A 27425-nucleotide genomic window follows, 5' to 3' on the forward strand; every position below is an offset into this window, starting at 1 on the left:
CCAAAATCAGCAGATTTGACAATTATCTCTAACATTTTAGGAAGCAACAAGTGATACTGCTATTGTGCTTCCAATCCTGAATAATCACCACCAAAAAGGCCAGTAAAATGGAAGTGCTGTTTTTGGAAGAAAATTACTCCTCTACCCGAAAAGCTTGCCTTCAGTCATATTACAGACATGCAGAGGTATATCTAAGAGGTAAGAGAGGAAGGAGATACTCACCTACATAGCCAAATAAGGGGATAATTCAGTGCTATGTATTACTACTTTCTGCATAGCCTCATAATGGAAATCAGGATAATCCTTTTTTATTTTGAGCCCTTGGTAAAGATTATCCTGAAATTGGGAAGGCACGGTGACTCTAATAAAAAGATTTAAGTCATGTCCTGAAATTATGCAAAAACTAGGTTTCATTGAGTATTCATCACATGTTAATGATTAGACCAGACCTTGGCTATGCGTTTAGCCACCTACCTCATTTTGTCTTCATAACACCACTATGGTATAGATATGATGATATGATGATCTCCATTTTAGTGACAAGAAAACTATAGAGAATTTATATCACTTCTCCCAGGTCACTATGGTAAATAGTTGGGCCAGACTATGGATTCACTCTGCTTAACTCTACACTCTATTTGTATTTATCCTAAGCAATAAAACCTTCCCTCGAATTTAAGAACTCAAAATAAATTCATTCTGACCATGTAATTACAGGTTTATCATTTGACAGCACATTCCTGGATTAATTCAGAACTAGTACCAATTATTACCTTCACACAATTTCAAACAATGAAACAACCTGCCACACTCAACACAAGGCAAAAGAAAAAGAAAAGGCAAGGCACCAAGGCTGAATATTTCTGTTTATAGGTAAGCTTAAAAAAATTTTTTAAGCGGGGTGCCTGGGTGGCTCAGTGGGTTGAACGTCTGCCTTCAGCTCAGGTCATGATCCTGGTGTTGTGGGACTGAGCCCCACATCAGGGTCCTTGATCAGCAAAGGGCCTGCTTCTCCCTCTCCTTCTCTCTCTGTGTCAAATAAATAAATAAAAAGTTAAAAAAAATAACTGAAAAAAATTTTTTTAAATGAAGTGTTCAAAACAAACACGACAGAAATTTGTTACGAATATAGGAGTCCAGAATAGTCTTTAAAGAGTTCACTAACAGAAAAATACTACTTTAACTAACAATGAACTTTTAAAATAACCAGATTAATGAGATCTGAGGCTGGGACCTACTTCCCAACAGAGTTATATATATATTTTTTAAAGATTTTATTTATTTGACAGAGAGAGAGAGATCACAAGTGGGCAGAGAGCCAGGCAAAGAGAAGAAGGAAGCAGGGGGAAGCAGGCTCCCCACTGAGCAGAGAACCTGATGCAGGACTTGATCCCAGGACCCTGAGATCATGACCTGAACCAAAGGCAGAGGCTTACCCCACTGAGCCACCCAGGCACCCCTTAACAGTGTAATATTAACCTCTCCAAATTTTCAGGTAAGTCTATTTTATATTCTCAATCAAACCTTAACCACTTTGTGATACAGTCATTTCATCTTATGAAGGCAACTGGTCTGGAAACTGCAGTAACTCTTTCAGACCATGAGGATACTCCTGGACACACAAATAACTCACTAGTGGATAATGGCAATACACAAATATCAGAAAAAATGCAGAAGAAACAGGATAAGAATATTCTGTACTGAGTATGTATCATTCAAAGTGAGACTTGGAACAACCTCAAGAGAACCACTGGAAAATGAGTGAAGGCAAGTCTAGGGGGTCCACCAAGCACAGCGTCCTTCAAGTGATGGTTTAATTTTGAAACATAGACTTGGAAATAGTTCCTATAGCACAGACACCAGACCACATAAACATAACTAACAACTAGCACAAGAAGCTACATTAGTATACACACTAAACTAGTTTTAATATTCAATCTACCATCAATGTAACTAAAGATGGTGAATTTTTTAAATGTTACTTATGGTTGAAGACAGATTAGTAAAAACTGCCATTTACTGGCTGTGTAACTTGAAGAAAAGCTTCCTAAACTTCTTGAAATCATGGTTCATCTATGAGAGAGAGAGAGAACAGTATTTGTAGCAAAGGGCTTTGGTAAGGAGTAAATGATATAAATAAAGGGGATAGTGTGATGCCTGGCTCAGAATAAGCACTAAAAATATTAACTGCAATCATAATAATGATTATTGTACTTTAAACATACTACCCTAGATACGAAATAGTTGTTTCATATCTCGCTATCATTACCTCTCTCACTTTCAGGCTTACAAGGCCCTGTATCTCTCTTAAGGCATCTTGGGTAGGAAAGTTAAAAATTAAATTACTTAATCCTAAATCTTTTATCTTTTAATTTCAATCCTTGTAGTATTTATTCAATGTATATCACCAACGAGTATCAGCTAGGATTTCTTCCTTCAAAGTACAGTGTTTTATTGCTTTAGTCAGTATTTGCAGTTTTTACCTGCTCATTCCAAGATAACTATAGCAATATACATTTCTTAAGCTAGGTTGAATATAATGAGGGTGTCATTATTTTATTATCTGTTATTTATTCTTTTTTAAAAAGATTTATTCGTTTGAGAGAGATACAGAGACAGAGAAGGAGAGAGAGAGCACAAGTATGGGGATAAGGAGAGAGAGGGGAGAAGCAGACTCCCCACTGAGCTGGGAGCCTGACATGGGGCTTGATCCCAGGACCTGGATCATGACCTGAGCCGAAGGCAGGCACTTAACCATCTGAGCCACCCAGGCATACCTTGTTATTTTTTTACAATTTTATATTACCTAAAAGGTTTTCAAAAAGAAATAAATAAGGGCATCTAGGTGGCTCAGTCAGTTAAGTCTGACTCTTCATTTCTGCTCAGGTCATGATCTCAGGGTCGTGAGATATAGCCCTACTTCAGGTTTTGTACTGGGTGTGGAGACTGCTTAGGATTCTCTTTTCCTCTCCTTCTGCCCCTCCCCCTCCAGCCTGTGCTCACTCCTGAGCACACACTCACTATCGCTCTCTCAAAAATAAATGAATAAATAAATGAAATGAAAAAAATAAAAAGAATAAATATATGAGACAGGTTAAGATACTCATGATAGATGAAATTTTTAAAAATTACCTTAAGTCAGCTGTAATCTGACATTTAAGCTTTTCTTTATGTCAACTTTATTCCCAACTTTATTCCCACAAAATACTATGATTTTTCAAGTCAATGTTACTTACTACATTTTAGATCCCCTACTTAGGTGTCTGGAATCTCACTCGTTAGAAGAGTATCTCTTTACGTGAAACCAACATTTTTTTTTTTTAAAGATTTTATTTATTTATTTGACAGACAGAGATCACAGTAGGCGGAGAGGCAGGCAGAGAGAGAGAGAGAGCAGGAAGCAGGCTCCCCGCTGAGCAGAGAGCCCGACGCGGGGCTCGATCCCAGGACCCTGGGATCATGACCTGAGCCGAAGGCAGATGCTTTAACCCACTGAGCCACCCAGGTGCCCTGAAACCAACATATTTTAAAATTTATTTTGGTATCTACAAGTTAACTATGGTTTGAGAAACTTTTGGAAAAAAGAATTTCACTCCCTAAAAATAATCTATGCTCCATTTAATATTTAAGTATTTCTCCATTAATATTTACATATTTCTTTTTTTTTTAAAGATTTTATTTATTTATTTGACGGGGAGAGAGAGAGAGAGATCACAAGTAGGGAGAGAGGCAGGCAGAGAGAGAGAGGAAGCAGGCTCCCCGCTGAGCAGAGAGCCCGATGCGGGGCTCAATCCCAGGACCCTGAGATCATGACTTGGGCCGAAGGCAGAGGCTTAACCCACTGAGCCACCCAGGCGCCCCTACATATTTCTTTAATAAGCTGCAGAAGTGTTTCTAAAATTGTTGCTCATGGACAAAACTCTTAAGTAACCAGAATTCCCATTAATAGTGATGGAAAATATGCAAAACTTCTAGTATCAAGCAGCTCAAGCATCAAGCAGGTAACAGCAGTAAGTCATTTATAGGCACATTCTCTAAATAGCAATGAACTGTCCAACTAACAAAATGTCAAACTTTCTGCAGGAGATCTTGGTAGCAGCTGCATAGTCAGCACTTGCCACCCTGCCAGTTGTTGAGACGTACCCAAGTTAGCAAGAATTTATCTGGTCAAACTAATTATTGCTTAAATTTCACCTCCTTCAGGGCATCTGGGTGGCTCAGTCGGTTAAGCCTCTGCCTTTGGTTCAGGTCTTGATCCAGGGGTCCTAGGATGGAGCACTGTCTCAGCAGGGAGGCTGCTTCTCATCCTCCGACACCCGCCCCACGACACCCGCCCCACCGTGCACTCACTCTCTCACAGGCCCTCACTTACTTGCTCACTCTCTCTCAAGTACTTTAAAAAAACTCTAAAAAGAAAAAGAAATTTCATCTCCTTCATTTCTGTGTGTACCACTTCAAATTCTCAAAGATCTACCTTTATTTTTTGGATGAGAAAAACACAAATTTACATGTTATTTGTAACTAAACACACTGAAAGTATCTCCAGTTTTTTAAGCTGCCTTTTTGCTTGTTCTCATTCCATACCTTATTATTATACCACCAAAGGGGTTTTTTTTGCAACTTAGCAGTTTGTTCTTTTGAGAGAACTGTTCTAAGGGTTAAAAAGTCAAATTCAGGGCAACACAGGCAGTTTGGCTAGATTCACCCTGTTCAGTGAATTCCCTTGCTTCATGCTTTCGAATAACATTTAATGTTCTCACATTCTCTAATTTATTACTGGCAGTAAAATTGGCAATCTATTTGAGATCATTTATGAATAAAATGAGACCAATCTTTCAGAAGATACGATTTTGACACAAAACCACAAAATTTGAGAGTCCACTAAGCAGAAGCCTACACCAAACTGATATGAAGCACAAAAGCAGGCTGAATGGCCTCAACACCATGGGAACCCAGACAGATTACAGCCAAGCTATAAGCAAAAGAATCTGCACACATAGCAAAACTTACGTGTATGTGCAAGTCCTGTGTTTAAGTAAAAACAGAGCCCTCATTTTACCAGAGATGAATGCATATACTCAGAAAAATACAGATATTCTTTGACTTACTATGGGGTTACCTCCTGATAAGCCCACTGTAAACTGAAAATGCATTTAATACACTTAAATTACCAATCATCATAGCTTAGCCTAGCCTACCTTAAATGTGCTCAGAACACATTAGCCTACAGCTGGGCAAAATCATCTAATACAATGCCTATTTTATAACAAGGTATTGAATATCTCATGTGATTTACTGAATACTGTACTGAAAATGAAAAACAGAATTGTTGTAAGCATATCAGTTGTTCACCCTTGTGACTTTGTGGCTGACTGGGAGCCGCGGCTCACTGCCATTGTCTGCATCACGAGAGTAGGATACCACATAGCGCTAGCCTGAGAGAACATCAAAATTCAAAATACAGTTTCTACTGAATGCATACCACTTCCACATCATTATAAAGTTGAAAGAGTTTAAGTCAAGTCATCATTAAGTTGGGAACCATCTGTAATACACTAGTGAGTAAAGAAAATGGCTTTAATAAAGGGTATTTGCCTTTAAAGCACACATTTTGAATGACCCACTGAGACGAATTTTTACACAATTAGAACAACTTGGAGAGAGCAGATAAGATACTAATTTTTACACTTTGAATCTGTAACATAAAGAATTCTGATTTCAAATAATGAATTAAAAACATGAGTTTGTCCCAAAATGCATTAAAAAATAAAATGGATGGAATATATATGATAAAGTAGTAAATGTTAATGTGAAAATCTCAGAAATGAGTGTTAGTAAGTAATGTAAAGTTCTTCAACTTTGCTGTAGATGAAAAATTTATTTGGGGGGAAGAACTGCCTTTACCTTTATTTTCTGACCTAGATCGCCTACAGAAACCCTGTTTTTCTGCTCCATTTCATACCACCTGAAAATATGGTATACAGTCACATGATAGGAACAAATTTATTAATTTAGTATTTCCTCATACAGCTAAATCCTATTAAAAATGCAGGGGGCGGGAGAACCACTGCTAAGGCAAGGGCTAATCTTGAGTAATAACCAAGAGAGAATCCCTAATACTAGCTTTTTAAGACCTACATTTAGTTGTAAATGGATTTAAATCTGAGTGAATTACATCACTACGCTAGTTGTTTCAAAATAAAAGGTTAAAATATAAATACTTGGGCACCTGGTGGTTCAGAGGGTTAAATCTCTGCCTTCAGGTCATGATTTCAGGGTCCTGGGATGGAGCCCCACATTGGGCTCTCTGTGCAGGGAGCCTGCTTCCCCCTCGCCCTCTGCCTGCCTACTTGTGACCTCTGTCAAATAAATAAATAAAATCTTAAAAAATATACAGTTAGCGCGCCAATTTAGATATGCCGTTGACGCAAGCACAGAAATATAAAGTTAACAGAACATTAATTTTTACCCAGATTAAAAAGTTACAACTGTCTTAGATAGAATGTGCGTGTGTATGGGGGGAAAACTGATATGAACTTTAAACCTTCTTTTTAATTTTTAATTTTCAAGCTTCATGTTTTAATTCGGAACATAAGTAAGGCAAAAGTATTCCTTCTAAATAAGTAACAAATCAGTATGTGTAATGTGTATAATACCTAAGAGGTTTTTTTTTTTTTAAAGTTTTTGTTTATTCATTGAGAGAGAGAGAAAGAGAGAGAGCACAAGCAGGGGGAGAGGCAGAGGGAGAAACAGATTCCTGGCTGAGCTGGGAGCCTGACATGCAGCTTGAGCCCAGGACTGGAGACGATGACCCGAGCCGAAGGCAGACGTCCAACCATCTGAGCCACCCAGACACTCCATTTACAGGGGTCTTCAAACAGTTTAAAAGGGGCATGGGGTGGCTGTCATTAGGGGCCTGACTTCAGCTCAGGGGGGAGTCTGCTTCTCTTTCTACCCTTCCCCCTATTCATGCTAACTCATTCTCTCAAATAAATAAAATCTTAAAAAAAAAAAAAGTTATAAAATAGATCACAAGGCAAAGTTTTAATACATCCTAACTTAGCTTTCTAAAAGCTCTGAAGGACCCACTAATTCGAGATAAATGTGGCTAGAGAAGAAAGCCAGTGGTACTATCAAATTTCAGCTGACAATCATATATCCAAATAATTGTCCAGAAGTTGTTAATACTGAAACCTTTGCATTGTCTGCCACATCAAAATGAACTTTTAAATACTTCCACCACCACGGGGTAGGGCAAATAATCTAAGATTCATCTTCCCATTCTTTAAAAATCCATTCCTTTCCAATGAGAAATCAGATACAGATTCATGAAATAAAAGGGCAGGAGAAATTCAAAAGCAATCCCTAAATCTGAAAAAACACTTTTAATAGTATCTTAACTGGGGGAGGGGCAAGCATAAATACCACAGCAGTTAATTTTGTTGGCCATTCCTATTCAATATAAATATTGAAAAAAACACGTCTTTACATTTTTATCACATGTATGCTGACTTCATCCGAGAGAATAATTCTTACTTCTCATAGCTGTCGTAACACACAAAATTTTTTTCCAAGAAATATGCATGATTATGACTTTTCTTTCCAAAACTTAAAAATGCTGAAACAGTCACCTAAAAAACCCAAACAAATGTGTTCATTTAAGCAATCCTGTGAAACTGATGCTAATATTTACATAGTTTTAGTTTGTACACATACCTGAAAATTTTTAGACCTAATTTCTATTTTATCTTTGAAGCTAACCTGGCTCATGAAAGAACAAAATGTACTAGTTCAATAAGCTCTTCTTTAGCTCACAAACAGGTAGTTAATAATCTTCCTCTATTACACGAAAGAGACCCTAATGGGTGAGAGATTTTCAATTGCCATGTTTTAACTTGTTGCTGTTTTTTCTATCACTGTAGTGAATGCATAATGGAGAACTAAATTTCCTAAGCATATTGCAAATTCTACTTAGAGGAAGTTTTACAGTAAGCATCCTAGTAGGCAAACACACTATTAAAAGACAAGGACCTTGGGCTACTACAATTTCCCTTTCACCCAACACAAAACAGCAACATGTAGCTTTCTTGGCTCTTTTTGAAATATCCCTGTTATTCCAAACTCTGTCATAGTTCTTCAGATTTTAAAGAAAACCCCAAATCTACCAGTTAACTAAAAAAAAAAAATAAAGGAAAATTCCACTTTTAAAATTAAACCCAGCACATCTATGGTTGGGGAGGGAATGGCCTTAATCTGCTCTAAGATTTGCTAAACATCCAAAATACATTCTGTATCTTAACTAGAAATTTGAGGGGGAGAGAAACCTCAAAGCACTAGATGACTAAGGAATACATGCCTGAAATCCATCTATAAGAATTTAAATTTTACTATAATTAGCATAGAATTTATGAAATACTAGGGAAAATCTCCTATATTCGTAACTTTATCAATCCTTCCATTATGTTCTGGCAACTACACTTGACAAAATTAAAACATTTAATTAATTATTTTAGATTGCTTCAGGGTTTTTTTTTTCACCAAAGATCAAATTTTTACTCATCAACTTCACAGAGGTATTCCTGATGGCCACGCGCTAAATATGTGAACTCTGCTTAGGCAGCGTGGTCTACTTTTAAAGGCAATTTAGAATGCTGCAATAATAAAATCCCACTGAATGTAGATTTTGTTGTTGTTTTAAAGTTTTATTTATTTATTTATTTATTTGAGAGAGAGAGAGAGAGAGAGAGAGTGTGTGTGTGTGTGTGTGTGTGTGTGAGCATGAGCAGGGGGGAAGGAGAGGCAAAGGGAGAAGGCAGGGAACCTGATGCAGGACTCAATCTCAGGATCCTGAGATCATGACCTGAGCCAAAGGTAGCTACTTAACTCACTGAGCAACCGAGGTGCCCAACTTTATTGTTTTAGAGATCACTTCTTCATAAGCAGTCCATAAAAGTGCAAATAAAACTCAAATATGCAGGCTGTTGAATAAAGAGCCTGTGACAAGAACTACTAGCAAATTATGTTTAGCTTTATTGATAAAATAAAGATTTTACTGAACAACACTTAGTCTAAGTTAGTAAAGAGGATCACAACCACGTTGGTTTAAGTTACTACAAAAATATTCCCAAATCAGTGATTCTCAAAGGAGTTCCTGCAATTAGAAATCACTCCATACTACAAGAGATGTTACTGATTGGCATGTGCTGAGCAAATGAAAACTGCTACAGCAGAAAAATGTGTTGAAAACTAGTGACTATAATTTTAAAGATGCTATAATTCGAAACACTACAGTAGGGGCTCCACAGTGGCTCAGTCGGTTACAGGTCTGCCTTCAGCTCCAATCGTGTTCCCTGTGTCCTGGGATCCAGCCCCACATCAGGCTCACTGCTCAGAGAGGAGTTTCCTTTCTTCCTCTCCCTCTACCCCTCCCCTCCCTCATGCTCTCTAACAAAGAAAATCTAAAGGAAAAAAAAAGAGAGAAACACTACAGTAGTCCCCCCTATCCTCAGGAAATGTGTTCCAAGACCCCCAGTGGATTCCTGAAACCACAAAGTACCAAATCCCATATAGACTCTTACCCTGTATGTACGTACCTGTAATAAAGTTTAATTTATAAATTTGGTACAGTGACATATTAACAGTAAGATGAAACAATTTTAACAATACTGTAATGTTATATGAATGTGTTCTCTCTCAAAATATCTTACTGCACTACACTTAGCCTTCTCCTGATTTGAGATAAAATGCCTATGTGATGAGATTATATGAGGTAAATAGCATAGGCACTATGATATAGCATTAGGCGACTACTGACCTTCTAATATTAGAATTAGAATATATTAGAGGATCATCTGGTTCTGGACTGCTACTAACCTCAAGTAACTGACACTATGAAAAGTGAATAAGGGCTGACTACTGTACTATGATTTAGTGGATGGGGCTAGATTCCCCTCAATGTACAAGACAGTCCCACAGGTTGAAATGCCCTCAACTGACTTTCAAATATCCAGTTAGGCATTAACACAGGTAAAAACCTATTTATAACCAATCCCAATTTTAATTCTGTATTAAATATAAAGCACAAAGTACATTTCGTAGAGTTTAATATGCATATAATTTTCTAGGAATGCACCTATCATGTAAATGGAGAGATTATACGTTGAGTCCTCTTGGCTTTTGTTTGACAGTTGTATTTGGTCTTCATTTTTGAAAAAAATATTTTGCTATTTTTTGTTTTCGTACTTAAAGTTGTCACTCAAATGTCTTCTTGTTTTGCATGGTTTCTCTGCTTCAACTCTTTGCTCCTCTGTATAGGTTTCTCTTTTCTTTGGTTACCTTCCTCTCTGTCCCTTGTTTACCTCAGTTTAAATACAATGTGTGCTTTGAGTTTGTGGGTGTAATGGGGAGAGGTATTTATCTTGCTTAGTGTTCTCTAAGTTTCTGGATCCATTGTTTGATGTCTGACATTAATTTTGGAAAATTTTCTATTATTTCCTCAAACATTTTAGTATCTCTTCTACTCTGTTCTCTCTTCTGGATTCTAATCATTCATATATTAAAATGTTACACTATCCCTAAGCTCTAGGGTACTTAGTCGTTGTAACTTTGTGTGTCAGTTGGGTAATTTCTTCTACCATTAATAAGTTCACTGATTCTTTCCTTGGCTATGTCAGTTCTGGTAAGTCCAAAAGCATTTTTCATTTACTGTGTAATAATACCTCTAGCCTTTCTTTTGATTCTTACACTTTCTATCAGCTAAAATTACCCATCTGATCTTGCATATTATCCACTCTTCAATCTTTAACATATTATAGTCATCTTAAATTCCCTAGCAGATAACAGCATCTATGTTAATCTAAGTGTTCTTCTAATGATTGCTTTCTCTAGAGAATTTTTTTTTTTTTTTGCCTTTTATGTATGCCTTATAATTTTCAGTTGAAAGCTGGACATGTACAGAACATCAGAGACTGAGGTAAATAATTCTGTGACTGGAAACGGGCACATCTGTATTTCGGTAGGTCTTTAGTGCAAAATTTGTGTTAATCTGTTTAGGAGTTGAGCTGGATTTATGATTTGCTGTTGCTATGGTTATTCTCAGTGTACCACAGGCTTCAGAAAATCTACAGAATAGCTGGTGCCTATGGCGGGGGATGGTTTACTAAAGCAATGTCTATCTGATTCTTTGTGCTGTGCCTCTTCACATGATATTGTTCCTAGTAATATTATGCATTCACTTGTTACTCAAAACTTCTTATAGTGGCAGGGGGCTGGAAAGAGTCTTTGCAGTTCTGATTAAGGTTCAGTCTTAGGGATACTCTATATCCCTGGATCTCAGGGGTGTGATCTTCTTATTCCTCCAGGCTGCAGTTTTAAGCTCAGTGTTCCTCCCAGAGAAGATTCTCTCCCCTTTTCTTTCATTGCCCAGCTCAATGAATGCTCACCAACAGGCCAGCAAAGATGCCCTTCCCTTCACGGATAAATGTTATTGTTCCATAAAAGATACAAGAAAGATCAGTTTTGTGCCCCTTTTGGAAAGCTCTGCTGCTTTTCCACTCCTCTAGATCATTACCACAACAGACACTCCCCCAGGGTTCTTTCCAGTCTTTTCTAAGGGCGCCTAGTGAGTTTGTGGAGAAAGAGCTTCTTCTAAGGTTTGCACTCAGAATCAGCCTTCATCAGCTTGTCAGCTATTCTAGCTGAACTCTTACCAGTGTCCTGTTATGTCCCATGGAACATGACACTGAATGTCATGTATACCCTCTCCTTAAAAGAACTGGCCAATGGTTTGCTCTTGTGACCTCCGTTCTTTAACAGTTCTCAAAAAAGAATTTAAATTGAGTCCCATTGTTTTTGGTGCAACAGTGAGAGCAAGCCTTCTTTTTGACCCAGGACCAAAGTCAGAAGGTGGTGATATTATTTAAAATCTCCAGGTAATAGAGCAGGTGTTACAAATTGTTTGGAATAAAAAGGGAGTCTTAGTGGGTTTAATGAAGTTGGGAAACACAGACTTAAAGGATTTCTTTCAAAACAACTGCCCTTTAAACCACTGCTAAATTATGACAGTCAACATTTAGGCCTAAAACTATTAGCAACCAAATCTTTGCTATAGTTTATGTGCACAGCCTTGCCTGTATTTTACTAAAAATAAGTATCTCAGAGAGCAAGGGAAAGGTAGTGCAATGAAAATCACCTGTGTAAACAGACCTGGTTAAGGAATAGATCCAAATTAGTTAAAACAGATCCTCTTTTTATTTCAATTGTAATTTAGTATCTACTGAGAACCAGATTCCACTATCAACCTTTCTACAGATTTAATAAAGCCAGCATTGGTTATAGTTCACCTCAGCAACTACGTTCTATTTATTTGTGGATAAAGTTAAATTCTTACTAATAACTCCTGCTTTCCATGATTCCATTACTTTTGAACTGATAATGTTCATATAGTTTAGCCTATTTATTACTGTCACTTTAGAAAAAGAGAACACCCATTGCCTCCCAGTGGAATACAAACAGTGGTATTTTCCATGATATGGACTATAGACTTAAGGTTCCTGACATTCCTATCTCTTAAAAACCCTCTGACTATTCTTTTCCTCCCTTAGTATGTTCTACTTCCTGTTTTCAAACTAGGAATACAGTGTAACATTTTCTACACAGGACTTATGCCCCATTGTGATATTAACAACAAAAGCCAAGTTTGAGATATAACTGCTTAAACAGTTTCATATTATATTTAAAATGTTAACAAGGTTTAAGTTATATGCTAAATCCAGTCAAACAATTTAGCACTTTCCAGAAACCAAGAAATGTGAATCAAGTTTTTTTTGGATACCGAATTTCTGGAGAGTTTTTGAAATCTCCCTTTTTAATTTTTTTAGGGCAAATCCTATTTCATATTCACATAGACTCAGAATATTGATAATCACTACAAACCTGACCACTGTAATTTCCTCGAACTCTGAAGACGGTACTTTCAAACCTAGAAATCGTCAGATCCAGAAAGTAAAAAAGAAAATACAGCAAGAAAGGCAATCACAGGGGCAAATCCTGAAGAAATATTCTGAAATTTTTGGGGGAAGACATCATACTCCACGAGGCTCAAAATAACCCTACAGTGTAAAGCCCTTCATAGAAGAGGTAAAAGCATAAGGCATAGGCCCTCCTGTTTGCAAGAAATCACAGAGAGTAAAAGGGAAAAAAGAAGGGAAGAGAGAGAAATCATTACTTTGGGAGATTACAGCCTCATTAGGGAGAGATTTTTTTAACCCCCCCCCCAAAACTGATAAAGGAAACAATATGAAGACATCAACTGATAAAACAATCTCGGGACACCCTACAATAAGAGTTCACGGGAAGGCACTCTTCTTAAGTCTAATAAGTCAAATCTGCGTTTAACCGCCACTTCACTGAGCGTCTGATACCTCACCCATTCCAAAGACCACATTCAGAGGCAAAACCACAGCAGTGAAGGAAAGGCCACTGAAAAGAAGCTCCCCTGCAGGAAAGGAAAAAACGTGGGGTGTATACTGATTTTGAAAAAGGGAGGGGCTGAAAAAAACGACGCGGGTGCTCCCCATTCCAAACGAAACGAAACAAGCTAAGCAAAGAGAGTCAAAGTCTACACCGGACGTGTGGGGGAAGAAGGGTCACGACCCCAGGAAACAAGAGTTGCCGGCAACCAGTAGAAAGTGTGTTCAGGCCAGGAAGCGAGAAGGGAACCCTGAGGGCGGAGCCCAGAGAGGAATAAGGGGTGTGTGGGGGTAAGGATGTACAGTGGGGATCTAGGAACCATGGTGGGTATAAAACGAAAAAACAATCCAAAAAAGAGGGTGGGGCTGAACAAGGCAGTGCCCAGGGAGAATGTCACTTGGTGCGAGGGGGGATCCGACGGGAGGAAACAGACCAGCAGCCTTGGGGGAGGGTAATCTGCTCTCCTTAGCAGCTGGGGGCTGCGGCGGCCAAAATACCACCCCTCTTTTTCCTTGTCCTTAGCCTCCCTAGTCCCCGTGGCGTAGGGAAGGGGTAAAAGCAGAGCCCCAGAGGCCGGTATCCGGAGTGGTTTACCTTCGCGGGGGCTGGAGAGGCTCCAGCCCGAGCTCCTCCCGCCGCCGGCTCTGCGTCCGGAGTGAGATGAGGCGCCCTCCGGCCTCTTCCCCCTCACCACTTCCCCTTTCCCCTGTCGGGGCCCTGTAGCTCCGCTGCCGCGGGTTCCTGGTGCCGCGGCGGCCCGGGCTCCCCGCCCCCTCCGCCTCCTCCCTCTGCCTCTCAGAGGCTCACTCTGGAGGCCGCCATCTTCACTCAGGCTTTCAGCAACCGCGCTCCAATACGCCTGCGTCGCCACCGCCCAGGCTGTCACGAGACCAGGTCAGCTGATTTCAACTCTTCCGCCTTCTGTCCCGCCCCTCTACCCCCCCGCCCTTGCCGGCAAACATTTCTCGGCTTTCCTGGTCCCATGTGCCCGCTTTCCCAGAAATTCCGTGTTCTGTCGGCCCGTCCGCCCCCAGAATTTACACATGCGCAGAGTGACGGGGCCGGCTGTGGGATCCGGAGTCCACGCAGTGCCGAGGAGGGCCCGCCCCGCAGCGCGCGCGCTCACGGGTGGAGCCACGCCCCTCCGGCGTGTTCTAAAGTCACGCCTCTCGGCGTGTGGCTCCGAGTCCTGCGGGAGACTGTGCTGCTTGCCAGTTCTTTGCACTGCTAATCCCCTGGAGTTCTGTTTTAAAGCCTTTCCCCTGCTTCGGCCCCGACTTCAGATGCCTTGGAATATCCGCGAGGCAATCCGAAGGCTTAGCCTGCTACCCGGTTTGGCTGGATTACGAGCCAGCAGGTTCACCACTACTGAGACTTCCAGAACGACAGTTGAGGGTTTAAATTTTGGTTGGTCTGGGAGGTCGCCAAGACTAAAGCTTGGGAGCCTACGTCTTGTCGTCGATGGGAATGCCAGGAAGATAATACTGATAGTTCCATTTATTGTCTGCTGATCGATCGCATTCCAAGGGTTTTATTTGCATTAGTTAAACCTCAGCTCTAAAGTAGGAATTATTCTCATTTTGCAGATAAATTAAAGCACCTCCCCACAGTAATGGACTTGGTGTTTGAACCCTAACAGTCCGACTGCATAGTCTGTACCCTCAATACCATCTCCCTGAATGCACATGAGAAGCAGCTGGAAGTGGGGCGTCAGGCTAGAGAAAAGAGGGGACATTGTGTGTTACCTGTGAGCAAGTTTATGGAAGTTCTTTCAGTCATCTCTCCCAGACCTGAATTCTAAAGACCACAGTTCAAAAATGAATGATTCTGCTGCAAAGCTCAAAAAAACGGATGGCGGTGACTTGCATGGATACATTATTTTATGAGGGTTAAAGCAAAGCAATGGTGAAACTGACCTCTCAGAGTCCCTTTCAGGGGTTGGCTTGTTTTTAAAGATGGCGACTGCAGGATGAAAAATATAGACAATGGTTTTTACAGACTTTGCTTCTTGACTCTATTGACCCTTTGCCCTACCTTGGAGCAGAAAATGACTGCATTTAGCCTGATAGTAGTCTTTCCTGTACTGACTGCCCCAGTAAGATAAGGTACATCTAAGGGGTGGTGCCAGGAATAGCTGGGTGTGGACAGCACCTTAAACAGAGTAGAAGTGGAGGAGAAGAAAAAAGAAACAGGAGGGCCAAGTTAAGAGGTCTTCTTGTCTTATCCCACGGAAAAAGAAACTTAACGCGACATTTTGTAGGTTCCAGAGCCTTCCGATAATTCCAGAAGTCTGTATGGAGTTTATTATTTTTATTTTATAAAGGAAGCAAACCCAGAGTGTCCAAGAGACTTGCCCAAGGTGACCTGTTCTCCTAAAGGTTAACAGATTTAGTCACAGGACTTGTAACATCAGGGCCAGTGAAGTAATAAAACCTCCGCACTGCCTCTCTGTTCACTATTTGGGACAGATAAAATAGGTTCTCAAGAGTTTGGAGGAGACTTAGGCATTATGAAATGCCCCCGTCCTGGGTAGTGGAAAATTGCCTGCCTCCCAAAGTCATTTATCTTCATTTTTAGAAACTATGTTCTTTGGATTCAACCAGCTTGACCTCACTTTCATGAACATTTTGGTTGTTTTGTTTTTCCTCTGTGTGTGTGTGTCTCTCTCTCTCTTCTGCTTATCACTCTGACTACCCCAGCCACAGCTCCCTATCTTCGGAAGCCATATCCTTCATGCTTTAAGCTGTTGCTTACAGGATGTGGTTTCAAGTCTTTTTCACAATTGCCTTGGTTGATCTTAATTTGATTTGTACAAATTTGTCAGTGTCATTCTTAAGACACTAGAACTAAACGCAGGAGTCAGGAAGGGTAGGAGGACTTGTCCCTTCTTTCCTTATTCTTCCCCACCCCCAACACACATACTCTTTTTTTAAAAGAGTGACAAATACTAGGCAGACCCTCAGACTTCTCTTTCTGGATTTGTCTTTTTACTCAAAATTTAAATTTGTGATAGCTTTCCTGACACTTTCATAGTGCACACAAATCAAATTTAGTTAGGAAAGGAGAACACAGAGAAGATGCCCTTCTAAATTGTGTGACATAGGGGCGCCTGGGTGGCTCAGTGGGTTAAGCCGCTGCCTTAGGCTCAGGTCATGATCTCAGGGTCCTGGGATTGAGTCCCACATCGGGCTCTCTGCTCAGCAAGAGGCCTGCTTCCCTCTCTCTCTCTCTCTGCCTGCCTCTCCGTCTACTTGTGATCTCTCTCTGTCAAATAAATAAATAAAATCTTTAAATTGTGTGACATATACGGACAGTCTTTCACAGCGTTTTAGATATCAATAGCTTTCATCAGTGGTGTAAGTTAGTTTACAAGTCAGGAGAGGTTTCAGATTTTAGGGAACCCACAATATGGTCAACCACCTGTTTCTCAAACTCCCTATCGCTGTTAAATTGCTCTTCCTAATTAAATCAATGTCCAGATCCAAAATAAATCCCTACAAATTCTATGTAATTCAGCAAGATTGGAACACTTTCCAGTGCGGTAGCCACTAACCCCATGTAGCACCTGAATACTTGAAATAAAGCTAAGATATATACCAGATTTAGTAGGAAGAGTGGTAAAATATTGCATTAATAACATATATTGACAACATACTGAAATAATATTTTGGATATATATTTGGTCAAATAAAAGACAGTATAAAAGGGGCGCCTGTGTGGCACAGTTGGTTAAGCATCCCACTCTTGGCTTTGTCTCAGGTCATGATATCAGTGTTGTGAGATAGAGCCTGGCATTGGGCTCTGAGCTTGGTGAGGAATCTGCTGGAGTTTCGCTCTCCCTCTTTCTTTTTTTTTTTTTTTTAAAGATTTTATTTATTTATTTGTCAGAGAGAGAGAGGGAGAGAAAGCAAGCACAGGCAGACAGAATGGCAGGCAGAGGCAGAGGGAGAAGCAGGCTCCCTGATGAGCAAGGAGCCCGATGTGGGACTCGATCCCAGGATGCTGGGATCATGACCTGAGCCGAAGGCAGCTGCTTAACCAACTGAGCCACCCAGGCGTCCCTCGCTCTCCCTCTTTCTGTCCTTCCTGCTCTATCTCCCACACTCAAATAAGTAAATCTTAAAAAAAAAAATACATTATTAAATTTAACTTCACTTTTTTCCTTTTTTTAATGTAGCTACTAGAAAATGTAAAATGTTATAGGTGGCTCCTATTATATTTCTTTCTCTTGGACAGTGCTGGTTTAGACAGTTTGTGCAAACACAGAATTAGAAAATACTTTTCAGTTGAGTTGGCAAGCTTAAGACTTCCGCAGGATCATCTCCTACCGGACTTAATTTTAATTTTTTATGTGGTGGTTTTTTTTAAGTTTTTCTCAAGGTTTATCTCACCACATACAGTTTTTTTGTGTTCCTCTGTACTAATGTAATAATTATATAGAGTTGAAATATTTGCCAACATGTGACAAATGATGATGACACAAGGATTCCTTGATGCATATACATATGTTTGTGCACATACATAGTTCCCACAACTGGAAAAAAAAAATCTTAGCCTGGTTTCCCCTACTCACTTAATCCTACCCCAAGATCTCTAATTTTATTATGAATAATGTGGGAAACAAAGCAGAAGGAAATATAGATAAAATTAAATGTCCTTATAATGTTCTTCCAGGAAGCTGCCAACCCTCTTAATGTTTATGTTTTGCTAGAGGGAAAGACGACCTTGGTTTTGCAAGGCCTCTGGTATCCCTTGAGTCTTCTTTAGCACATAAAAATCCTTTTGAAACTTCCCTCATCTTTACTTCCCCAAGCCCCAAAGTATATAATTGAAAGGTCCCCCAATAATGGGTCTGTGATTAAAGGAGCGAGACTGATACAAAGCGAAGGTCAAGCAAAGCTTTATTTCGCGCCAAGCATCGAGAATCAAACTGACCGTTCGGGGACCGCGCCTCTTACAAGAGAGGGCGACCTCTTTCTGCCTTACAGATTAGATTTTTTTTTTTTAAGATTTTATTTGTTTATTTAACAGACAGAGATCACAAATAGGCAGAGAGGCAGGCAGAGAGAGAGAGAGAGAGAGAGAAGCAGTCTCCCTGCTGATCAGAGAGCCCCATGCGGGGCTGGATCCCAGGACCCTGGGATCATGACCTGAGCTGAAGGCAGAGGCTTTAACCCACTGAGCCACCGAGGCGCCCCTACAGATTAGCTTTTAAGGGCAAAGGCCATGTGGTTGGGCCTGGCCACGCAGAGGTGGCCAATGAGATTCTAACACAGAGAGAAAGCTGCACAGTCATGCTAGGTCACACATAAGTGACCAATTGAATTACAATTTACCCTAGTAGATATTTGAGCTAACCTATCACCTTGGTCAGAATGGGTACCCAAAAGGCAGGACCCACACTCCTTAGTAGCTAGGGAGAAAGTTGCGCCCCCACTGATTGGATACCTCCACCTGGTATGACCCACCCTTGTATTTAGGCTTTGTTACCTGGGTCTGGTTTCCCAGGCTTGCTTTTAAGTTAGTCCCCTGGGCAGGGGTGGGGGGTGGGGGTGGCAGGGTCAGTTTAAGTTTTCCTACATAAACAACAAAATGACTATTTAATCCAAGATGGAATCGCTCTGGCTAAATAGGCCCCTACAATAATCAGTTGCTCCTCCCAATCCCAGGGCAGCACCTCCTTCTGCCCATGGGTCCTGTCCCCTTGCTTTAATAAAACCATCTTTTTGCACCAAAGAAGTCTCAAGAATTCTTTCTTGGCCGTCAGCTCTGGACCTCACCAGCATTCTAAAACTACACTAATTAATATGAATGAAAATGTCTTTTTAAAAAAGTGTAATTAAGTTATATAAAGGATTTTGCACTTATATTAACAAAAAGATACTTTCATTTAATTACAGAAAATTGTCTAGTTCTGACCATATTTTCAAGGTTGGATCAAGAGGGAAATGAAATACCTGGTTTGTCATTTCACACTTTTAAACCATTAATGAAAAATTAATTGATTAAGGAAAAGGCCTTTCTGTGTTCTTTTGTTAAACTTAACCCCAGGGGCACCTGGGATGCTCCCTTGTTAAGCATTTGCCTTTGGCTCAGGTCATGATCCTGGGGTCCTGGAATCCAGCCAGCATTGGGCTCCCTGCTCAGCGAGAAGCCTGCTTCTCCCTCTCCCACTCCCACTCCCACTCCCCCTCCTTGTGTTCCCTCTCTCACTGTGTCTCCCTCTGTCAAATAAATAAATAAAATATTAAAAATAAATACATAAATAAACTTAACCCCAAAGACTTTTTTCTCTCCTTTTTTTCAATACACACATTGCTGAAGATTTCCCAATTCAAATGTTCTTACTAGTTAATGCAAACACTTCCAGTATTACCAGATTTGAGAAAAATCTAGAGGCTTCTATATGTTTTTCCATAAATTTTGAAGTGAACAAGATTTCCAATCTGCTATGAAATTATTATAGTCAGACATTTTTAGTCATCAGCTCTTTAAGGAAATATAAGGAGGTAAAAGATCACAGGCAAGTCCCTGATTCTATTTGAGCCTCAGTTCCCTCATCCGCAAACTAGGGTTTTGATATCTTGAGAGATCGTTGTCAGAGTCAAAATTACTTATGTGGAGCACCTGCTTACTGATTGCCCGTTACCTGCTGATTTCCTTACTATAGTTAATTTCGGGGTCTCCAACTGGTTTATATAATCCTTGTGTTTGACCAAGACAAGGTAAAAAGGCATTTAAACTACCTATTATTCTACAAAACACGGGAAGTTCAAGTTCTGGACAATTGTGTCTGAATACTCTTATCATGAAAAATCATAAAATAGTTCATGCCAAAATGTGTCATTATTTTTTTATTTCTTACAAGAGAACAGAGTTGCCTTGCTAAAGTCATACATGAATGTTAACGATATGAAAAGAGCTAGATGCATGCAGTGTTTGTGCAATAGAATATTTGAGTAATGAGCCAAATTTTGATCATGAACTTTTTAGAATGCCAATGGCCCATTCGCAGAGAAATTTAATCCTCTAAATTTAATCAGGTGCAATAGAACCTTCTCCTTCCCATTGATTTCATCAAAATTCATCTCAACTATAAGGAAAAGACATCTATCTGTTGATACTGGATAATGACTTGTTCATATTATGTTCATCTAAGAACATAAAACTTAATTAAACAATTAAATTCTTGCTGACTTTGTGCATATGAAGATGATATGACTGCCATTTCTGTGTGAAACCTAATTTTGCCAAGAAAAATATGACTTTTTTTTTCCTTCTGAGCAGCAGAAATGAGGTGGCAGCCACTTACTTAGCATAAAGGAAAATAAAACTAATATAGGAAGTAATATTTCAAGCTCAGCTACTGGTTCTCAAATCTGCGCTGCAGATTTGGCAAAAAAAAAAAAAAAGAAAAAGAAAGAAAGAAAGAAAGAATGAAAAATAGTAAATCAATGTAGAACAAAATAAAAGGTAACTTCTAATAAAAATATTTGAAAAAAATCTTACTAATATAAAAGTAACTCACATATTCTAGTCATTGCAGCTACCCAATTTCAAAAGATGGCACAGTTAAATTTGATCTATTACAGATCTGCCTGTCAAACAAACCTTTGACAGTAGAAAACAGCATACTATACTAGAAAGGAACAATGGTTTAGTTACAAGTAAGGCCCCACTTTTCCCCAATTTATAATTATCTTTGGCCACTGCATTTACTTACTTGGGGAGATATATTTTTTTCTCCTATCTTTTCTTCATTTTGGAAATGTTCAAATCCCAATTCTATCATCTATTAGCTACTTAACTTTAACCTCAGTTTCCTTATTAGTGAAAGGAAGGCAAAATATATTATCAACTCCAGTTGTTTTGAGGATTAAGAGTCAAGACACACTATCTAATAATAATAGACCAATATTATTTAATATTATAAATGTACATAATAGAAGAATAAAAATCATAAACTTAAACATGGGATAAGGGAAGAGAGGGAGATAGTCTAAATGTGTCACATCCTTATCTTTCATAATACAGACTAAATTAATACTAAGTTTTAGTTTTAATTTTTTTAAAGATTTTATTTATTTATTTGAGAGAGAGAGGGAGAGCACATGCACAAGCAGGGGAGGGGCAGAGGGAAAGGGAGAAGCAGGCTCCATGGGGCTGGATCCCAGGACCCTGGGATCATGACCTGAGCCAAAGGCAAACCATCAACCAGCCACCTAGGCACCTCAATACTGTCTGAATTTTAAAGACCAAGAAAGAAGTGCAGAAGAAAACTAACTTTTATGGACCACTTAGTAAGCACCATTCATGTTCCAAAAGTGTTAACTTCCTCTCTTCCTTATGTACCTTTTGTTCTCTTTCTCTGTAATTCTAGAAGCAAATAATGCAACATTTGGGGCAGTGCTGGATTACACAGTCAGCAGTTTAAGAAAGTGCTTAGGACACCAGCAAAGCAAGGACTCCCAAGATAAAAGAAACTTAAAAAGGATATGCTAGTTAATGTTTTATAAAAAGCACCAAAATAATAATCATGAGAAAAAATCATAATTTTGTTGAGTTCCCTTCACTTATTTCAGGGGTATAGAATTGAGGACTTTTAATGATCTAAACCCAGCTCTGAGATGGAGAGGTATTTATTTATGTATTTATTTGCTTATTTATTTAAAAAATCTGTGAACACATATTCACAGAATAGGATGCTTTATATTACTATGTTGAAAATGGAAGTTGGAGACGGGCATGAGAGATCAAAGAAGATTTTCTTTTTTAAAGATTTTATTTATTTATTTGACATATGGAGATCACAAGTAGATAGAGAGGCAGGCAGAGAGAGAGAGAGAGAGAAGCAGGCTCCCTGCTGAGCAGAGAGCCCCATGCGGGGCTGGATCCCAGGACCCTGGGATCATGACCTGAGCTGAAGGCAGATGCTTTAACCCACTGAGCCACCCAGGTGCCCCCAAAGAAGAGTTTTAAGGGAGGAGCATTACTGTGCCCTGAGAGTTGACCCTGTGCCCTGATCTGTTTTAACATGTTGTTACCTGTTTTGTGTAGATGAGAAACTCACCAACGTTCAGAGGGCTTATGGGAATAGCCCAAAGCTCCCCCTTAAGGAAGTGCCAGAGTTAGAATTTAAATCCGCATCCACCTGGTGCCAAAGCCCAGGTTTCCCAGGAGTAATCTGATGACTGTTTTTTGTTTTTGTTTTTGTTTTTAAGATTTTATTTATTTCACAGACAGAGATCACAAGTAGGCAGAGAGGCAGGCAGAGGGGTGGAGTGGGGAGTCTGCGGAGCAGAGAGCCCAATGCGGGGCTCGATCCCAGAACCCTGAGATCATGTCCTAAGCCGAACGCAGAGGCTTTAACCCACTGAGCCACCCAGGTACCCCCTGTTTTTATTTATAGATGAAATGGCACACTTTGAGCAATAGACAGTTTAGATCATCTGGTCCTTCCTCGGTACTCTTTAGGAACTTGAAGATTTTCTGCCATGACAAGAACACAAACTGTGTTTTAATTATTAGTACCAACAGTAGGTGGAAAAAAATATGCCTAACAGAGACACAGATGGTTTTAGGAGAATGACCAAATGAGAATTTCCACCAGAGAGGAAAATGTATATAGTAATAGCTAGTTAGAATTTTAGGGGTTAAGTTTTTCACGAGGGTCATTAACATTTCTAAACCAAGGAATTTCCAACAGTCTTATCTGTAGGTTGTATCATTTATGGTCTGATAACAGAATCTTTCAAAAATCATATGAATAGCTTAGATTAAGGAACTCTTTAAAAGCTCACCAAATCATGGGACACCTAGGTGGCTCAGTCCTTTGGCTCCGGTCATGATCTCGGGCTTCTGGGATGCGTTCTGTGTTGGGCTCCTTACATGGCAGGGAGCCTGCTTCCCTCTCTGCCTGCTGTTTCCCCTGCTTGTGAGATCTCTATCTCTCTCTGACAAATAAATAAGTAAAATCTTTAAAAAATAATAATAGATAAATAAAAGTTCACCAAATCACTAAGCATAACGTCCTTCTTATTCTGTTTTTCTATATAGCCTAAGAAGACAGATTTTCTCTAACATGGATTTCTTTAACCTATGTGTCTGTGTGTATATATTGATTATTTGAGAAGCTATGTAACTATTAGAAAACTATGTTTGCCATAGATACCTCTACATTTGTATATGTTAAAGAATTTAAGATTATTTACAAATTTGAAGATAAAATGGTTTTTATGTCTAAATTTAAATCTTTGTCAACAACCAAATTGGTTCCAAAACATGAATAAGACCAGGTTTTGCAAAAATATCCCCAATGAATAATACAGTGAGAAATTCAAGTAGATGGTGGCTCCATGGTGCCCCAAGTCTGAAATAAGCAAAATGTGCTAAATCATTATTTAGCACCTTCCTCTTCCAAAAGGTGCTTAATTTGTTATTAGGGATTTCTATACTACCTCAAAAGGCTAAGGAAAAGATACTCCAGTTAATCCACAATTTTAGTTAAGTTTGGACCAATTTTCAAAGTAATATCATATCATATGTCAACCTATCTCATGTCTATCACTTATTGAATAGTTACTCTGTGTACTACAAGCTACAAGCTTCAATGCATCATCTGATTTAATTTTTTTTTTTTAGATTTTATTTGTTTATTTGACAGAGAGACACAATAAGAGAGGGAATACAAGCAGGGGAAGGTGGGAGAGGGAGAACCAGCCTTCCCACAGAGCAGGGAGCCTGATGCAGGGCTCAATCCCAAGTCCCTGAGATCATGACCTGAGCCAAAGGCAAGCGCCCAGCATCTGAGCCCCCCAGGTGTCCCTGATTTAATTTTTATTGCCCGATGCCTGGGTGGTTCAGTCAGTTAAGCATCTGCCTTCGGCTCAGGTCACGATCCCAGGGTCCTTGGATTGAGTCCTGAATCTGGCTCCTTGCTCAGTGGGGAGTCTGCTTCTCCCTCTGCCTGCTGCTTCCCCTTCTTGTGTGCACTCTCTCAAATAAATACATAAATAAAATCTTAAAAAAATAAAGTAAAATAACTTTCATTGCAATCCTGTTAAGGAAGATGCAATTATTATCCCCATTTTATAGGCGAGGAACCCAAGACATTAGAGAATTAGTTAGCTTTCCCAATCTCTTATCACCAAAAACTGAGAGAGCCTTTCCAGAGAGGTCTCTTGGATTTCAAAATCCATGCTCTAAACCAATTAGCTTCATTTAACACATGAGTTCTACTAGCCATGATTCCCTCTTTCCTTGATCGTTAAGGTGTCACTTCTGTTTATATTACTACTAAAAATGTACATTAGAGATTTTTAAATGAAGGAAAACTCTTCCACACTTTGTTTATGGTGTGTTTCCTCAAAATAACATGAAAGAACTACTTTTGTATCTTGTTCTTATCAACATCAATTTTATAATACTGTTATCCTTTTTTTAAAGATTTTATTTATTTATTTGACAGAGAGAGAGTGAGAGAGAGCATGAGAGGTGAGAAGGTCAGAGGGAGAAGCAGACTCCCCACGGAGCTAGAAGCCCAATGTGGGACTTGATCCCTGACTCCATGATCATGACCTGAGCCAAAGGCAGTAGCTTAAACAACTGAGCCACCCAGGCACCCCTTGTGTTATCTTTTTATTAAAATTTGACCTATAGGTAAATTAGCTCCTCAAAAAATATTGTGCCCATAATTTTAAATCACAGAAAAGGGGGCACGTGGGTGGCTTAGTGGGGTAAAGCCTTTGCCTTCGGCTCAGGTCAGGATCCCAGAGTCCTGGGATCGAGCTCCGCATCGGGCTCTCTGCTGGGCAGGGAGACTGCTTCTCCCTCTCTCTCTGCCTGCCTCTCTGCCTACTTGTGATCTCTGTCTGTGAAATAAATAAATAAAATCTTAAAAAAAATAAATAAATCACAGAAAATATAACTTACCCTCATCAGCAACTGATCCCTCAGTTCCAGCCCACTTAGGTTAAATTGGGAGTAACAGAAATGGGGGCATTTGTTGAGCATCTGCCCTTGGCTCAAGATCATAATCCCAAATTTCTGGGATTGAGCCCAAAGGAGGGTTCTCTCCTCAGTGGAGAGCCTGCTTCTCCCTCCTCTCCCTCTGCAGCTCCCCCTGCTTGTGCTCTCTCTGTCAAATAAGTAAAATCTTTAAAAAGAAAAAAAAAAAAAAAAAAGGAGTAGCAGAGGTGGAAAGCAAATAGTCTATTTCTAGTGACATCCAATAAATGGCAAGGGGGAAGTGAAACTGCAAAATAATCCAAAATCAACTGAAATTAAACTGCATAGGGCGAAAGCTGATGGATTAAGGAGGACATTTTCATGTTTTTCTTTAAAAAAAAAAAAAGTAAAATGGCTATATCTTAGGATTTGAGTTAATTTGTTACATTATCAGTTGACTTGCACCCAGAGGTCCACGTCTGTATAGTATCAGGTATATTAAGAAATGAAGTCCTGGAAACTGTTGGTTCTTTACTTTGTTTCCCTTAGTGTACTCCTTAACTCATTCACCTGTTCTTCCAGCAAAAGGTGTCTTAGGAAAAGGAGGAGGACTAGTTCAACATTGGGAACCACCTCCCAATATTTTAAGAAGTGAGACGAATTCAGAAATGAAGAGTACATTTTTACTCCTTGCATTTAAATCCCCATTATGTTTATAAACAGCATAATTTGGTAACACTACTAACCATCTAATCATTGCCAAGTCACTTTTGGTGTTTTGAAGCACCATGACATGGAAATTGACTTTTGGTTTTGAGAAGCCAGTCTTAGAACTTTTTAGAGGGTGTTACTTTCAGAATAATTGCTAGAATCTTAGTTCATAGGACAAAAATCATAAAAGATTTCTTGCATTGACTCTGCACTTTCTCAATAAATGTTGAATTTCTTGAAAACAAAATGCAGATTTAAAAAAAAAAAGAAAGAAAGAAAGAAAGAAAGAAAGAAGGAAAGAAAGAAAGAAAAAAAAGTAGGCAGATGAATGTATTACCACAGCCCTTAATGGTGGTGATAGCCCCCTAAAGGATGAGCAAGGAAAGCTGGTTTTCTCTTCAAACATGTTTAATTGACCTCTCTCTCTTTTTTTTTTCTCTCTCTTCTCCAGCTGTATTTTTTTTTTCCTTTTTACTTCACTTTTTAATCACTCCCTCCCTCAACTTCACTCAAGGGGACTTTAACATAAAAAATCACCGACAGTCCTTTGGCCATTAACCCATCAGTGGAGCTGAAGAGGCCTCCTACATAGTCCATTACTCAGGCAACATTTACTATAAAAACACCCTGATTAACCTTGTTTGTAAGATGCTGCCTTGACTTAGGTGGTATTTGATTATACAATTTCAGATTATTAGAGTGTTTCTCGTTGAAAGAGGCGATGAATCACTCCTTGCTGCTGTCCCTCCATGACTGTGGTCTTGAACATCTTTCCTGCAGCAGGGGTCCTGGATGATGGCAAATCCCAACCGGAGGGAGTGGCGGCTTGAGCATCCGAAAAGAAGGCCCGACTTCCTCTGGCTCAGAACGCCAACACTGTTACTACAAGTCATCCCTGTGAGCACACAGCCCTGGGGGCTCACTCAACTCTCTGGCAGTTTAGATTGCGAGAGCCGATCTGGACTGGAGCTCTGACAGGGGAGGGACCAGAGTGAGCCATGCAGCCCTCCCAGACCCTAACAAGCCTCTGCATGGAGGCTGCTTATCTCATTTTATTTTTTATTTTTTAAATTTTATTTATTTATTTTACACAGAGGAATCACAAGTAGGCAGAGAGGCAGGCAGAGGGATCGAGGAAGCAGACTTCCCGCCGAGCAGAGAGCCCAATCCAGGGCTGGATCCCAGGACCCTGAGATCAAGTCCCAAGCCAAAGGCAGAGGCTTAACCCACTGAGCCACCCAGGCACCCTTGCTTATCTCATTTTACATAGAACCTTGATTCTGCCGGTCAGATAGTGT

General features: G+C 39.6%; 1 protein-coding gene across 1 annotated transcript in view; it reads right to left on the minus strand.

Annotated features, from left to right (window-relative positions):
• Window positions 1-14385, minus strand: part of DNAJC13 (DnaJ heat shock protein family (Hsp40) member C13) — a 124816-nt gene extending 110431 nt beyond the window's left edge. The window contains exon 1 of the mRNA XM_047737029.1: window positions 14065-14385. The gene's annotated coding sequence lies outside the window, so the exon portion shown is untranslated. The remainder of the gene's footprint in view (window positions 1-14064) is intronic.
• Between the last annotated feature and the right edge of the window lie 13040 nt (window positions 14386-27425).

The sequence above is a fragment of the Lutra lutra genome, chromosome 1, assembly GCF_902655055.1.
Source record: "Lutra lutra chromosome 1, mLutLut1.2, whole genome shotgun sequence".
NCBI lineage: Eukaryota > Metazoa > Chordata > Mammalia > Carnivora > Mustelidae > Lutra > Lutra lutra.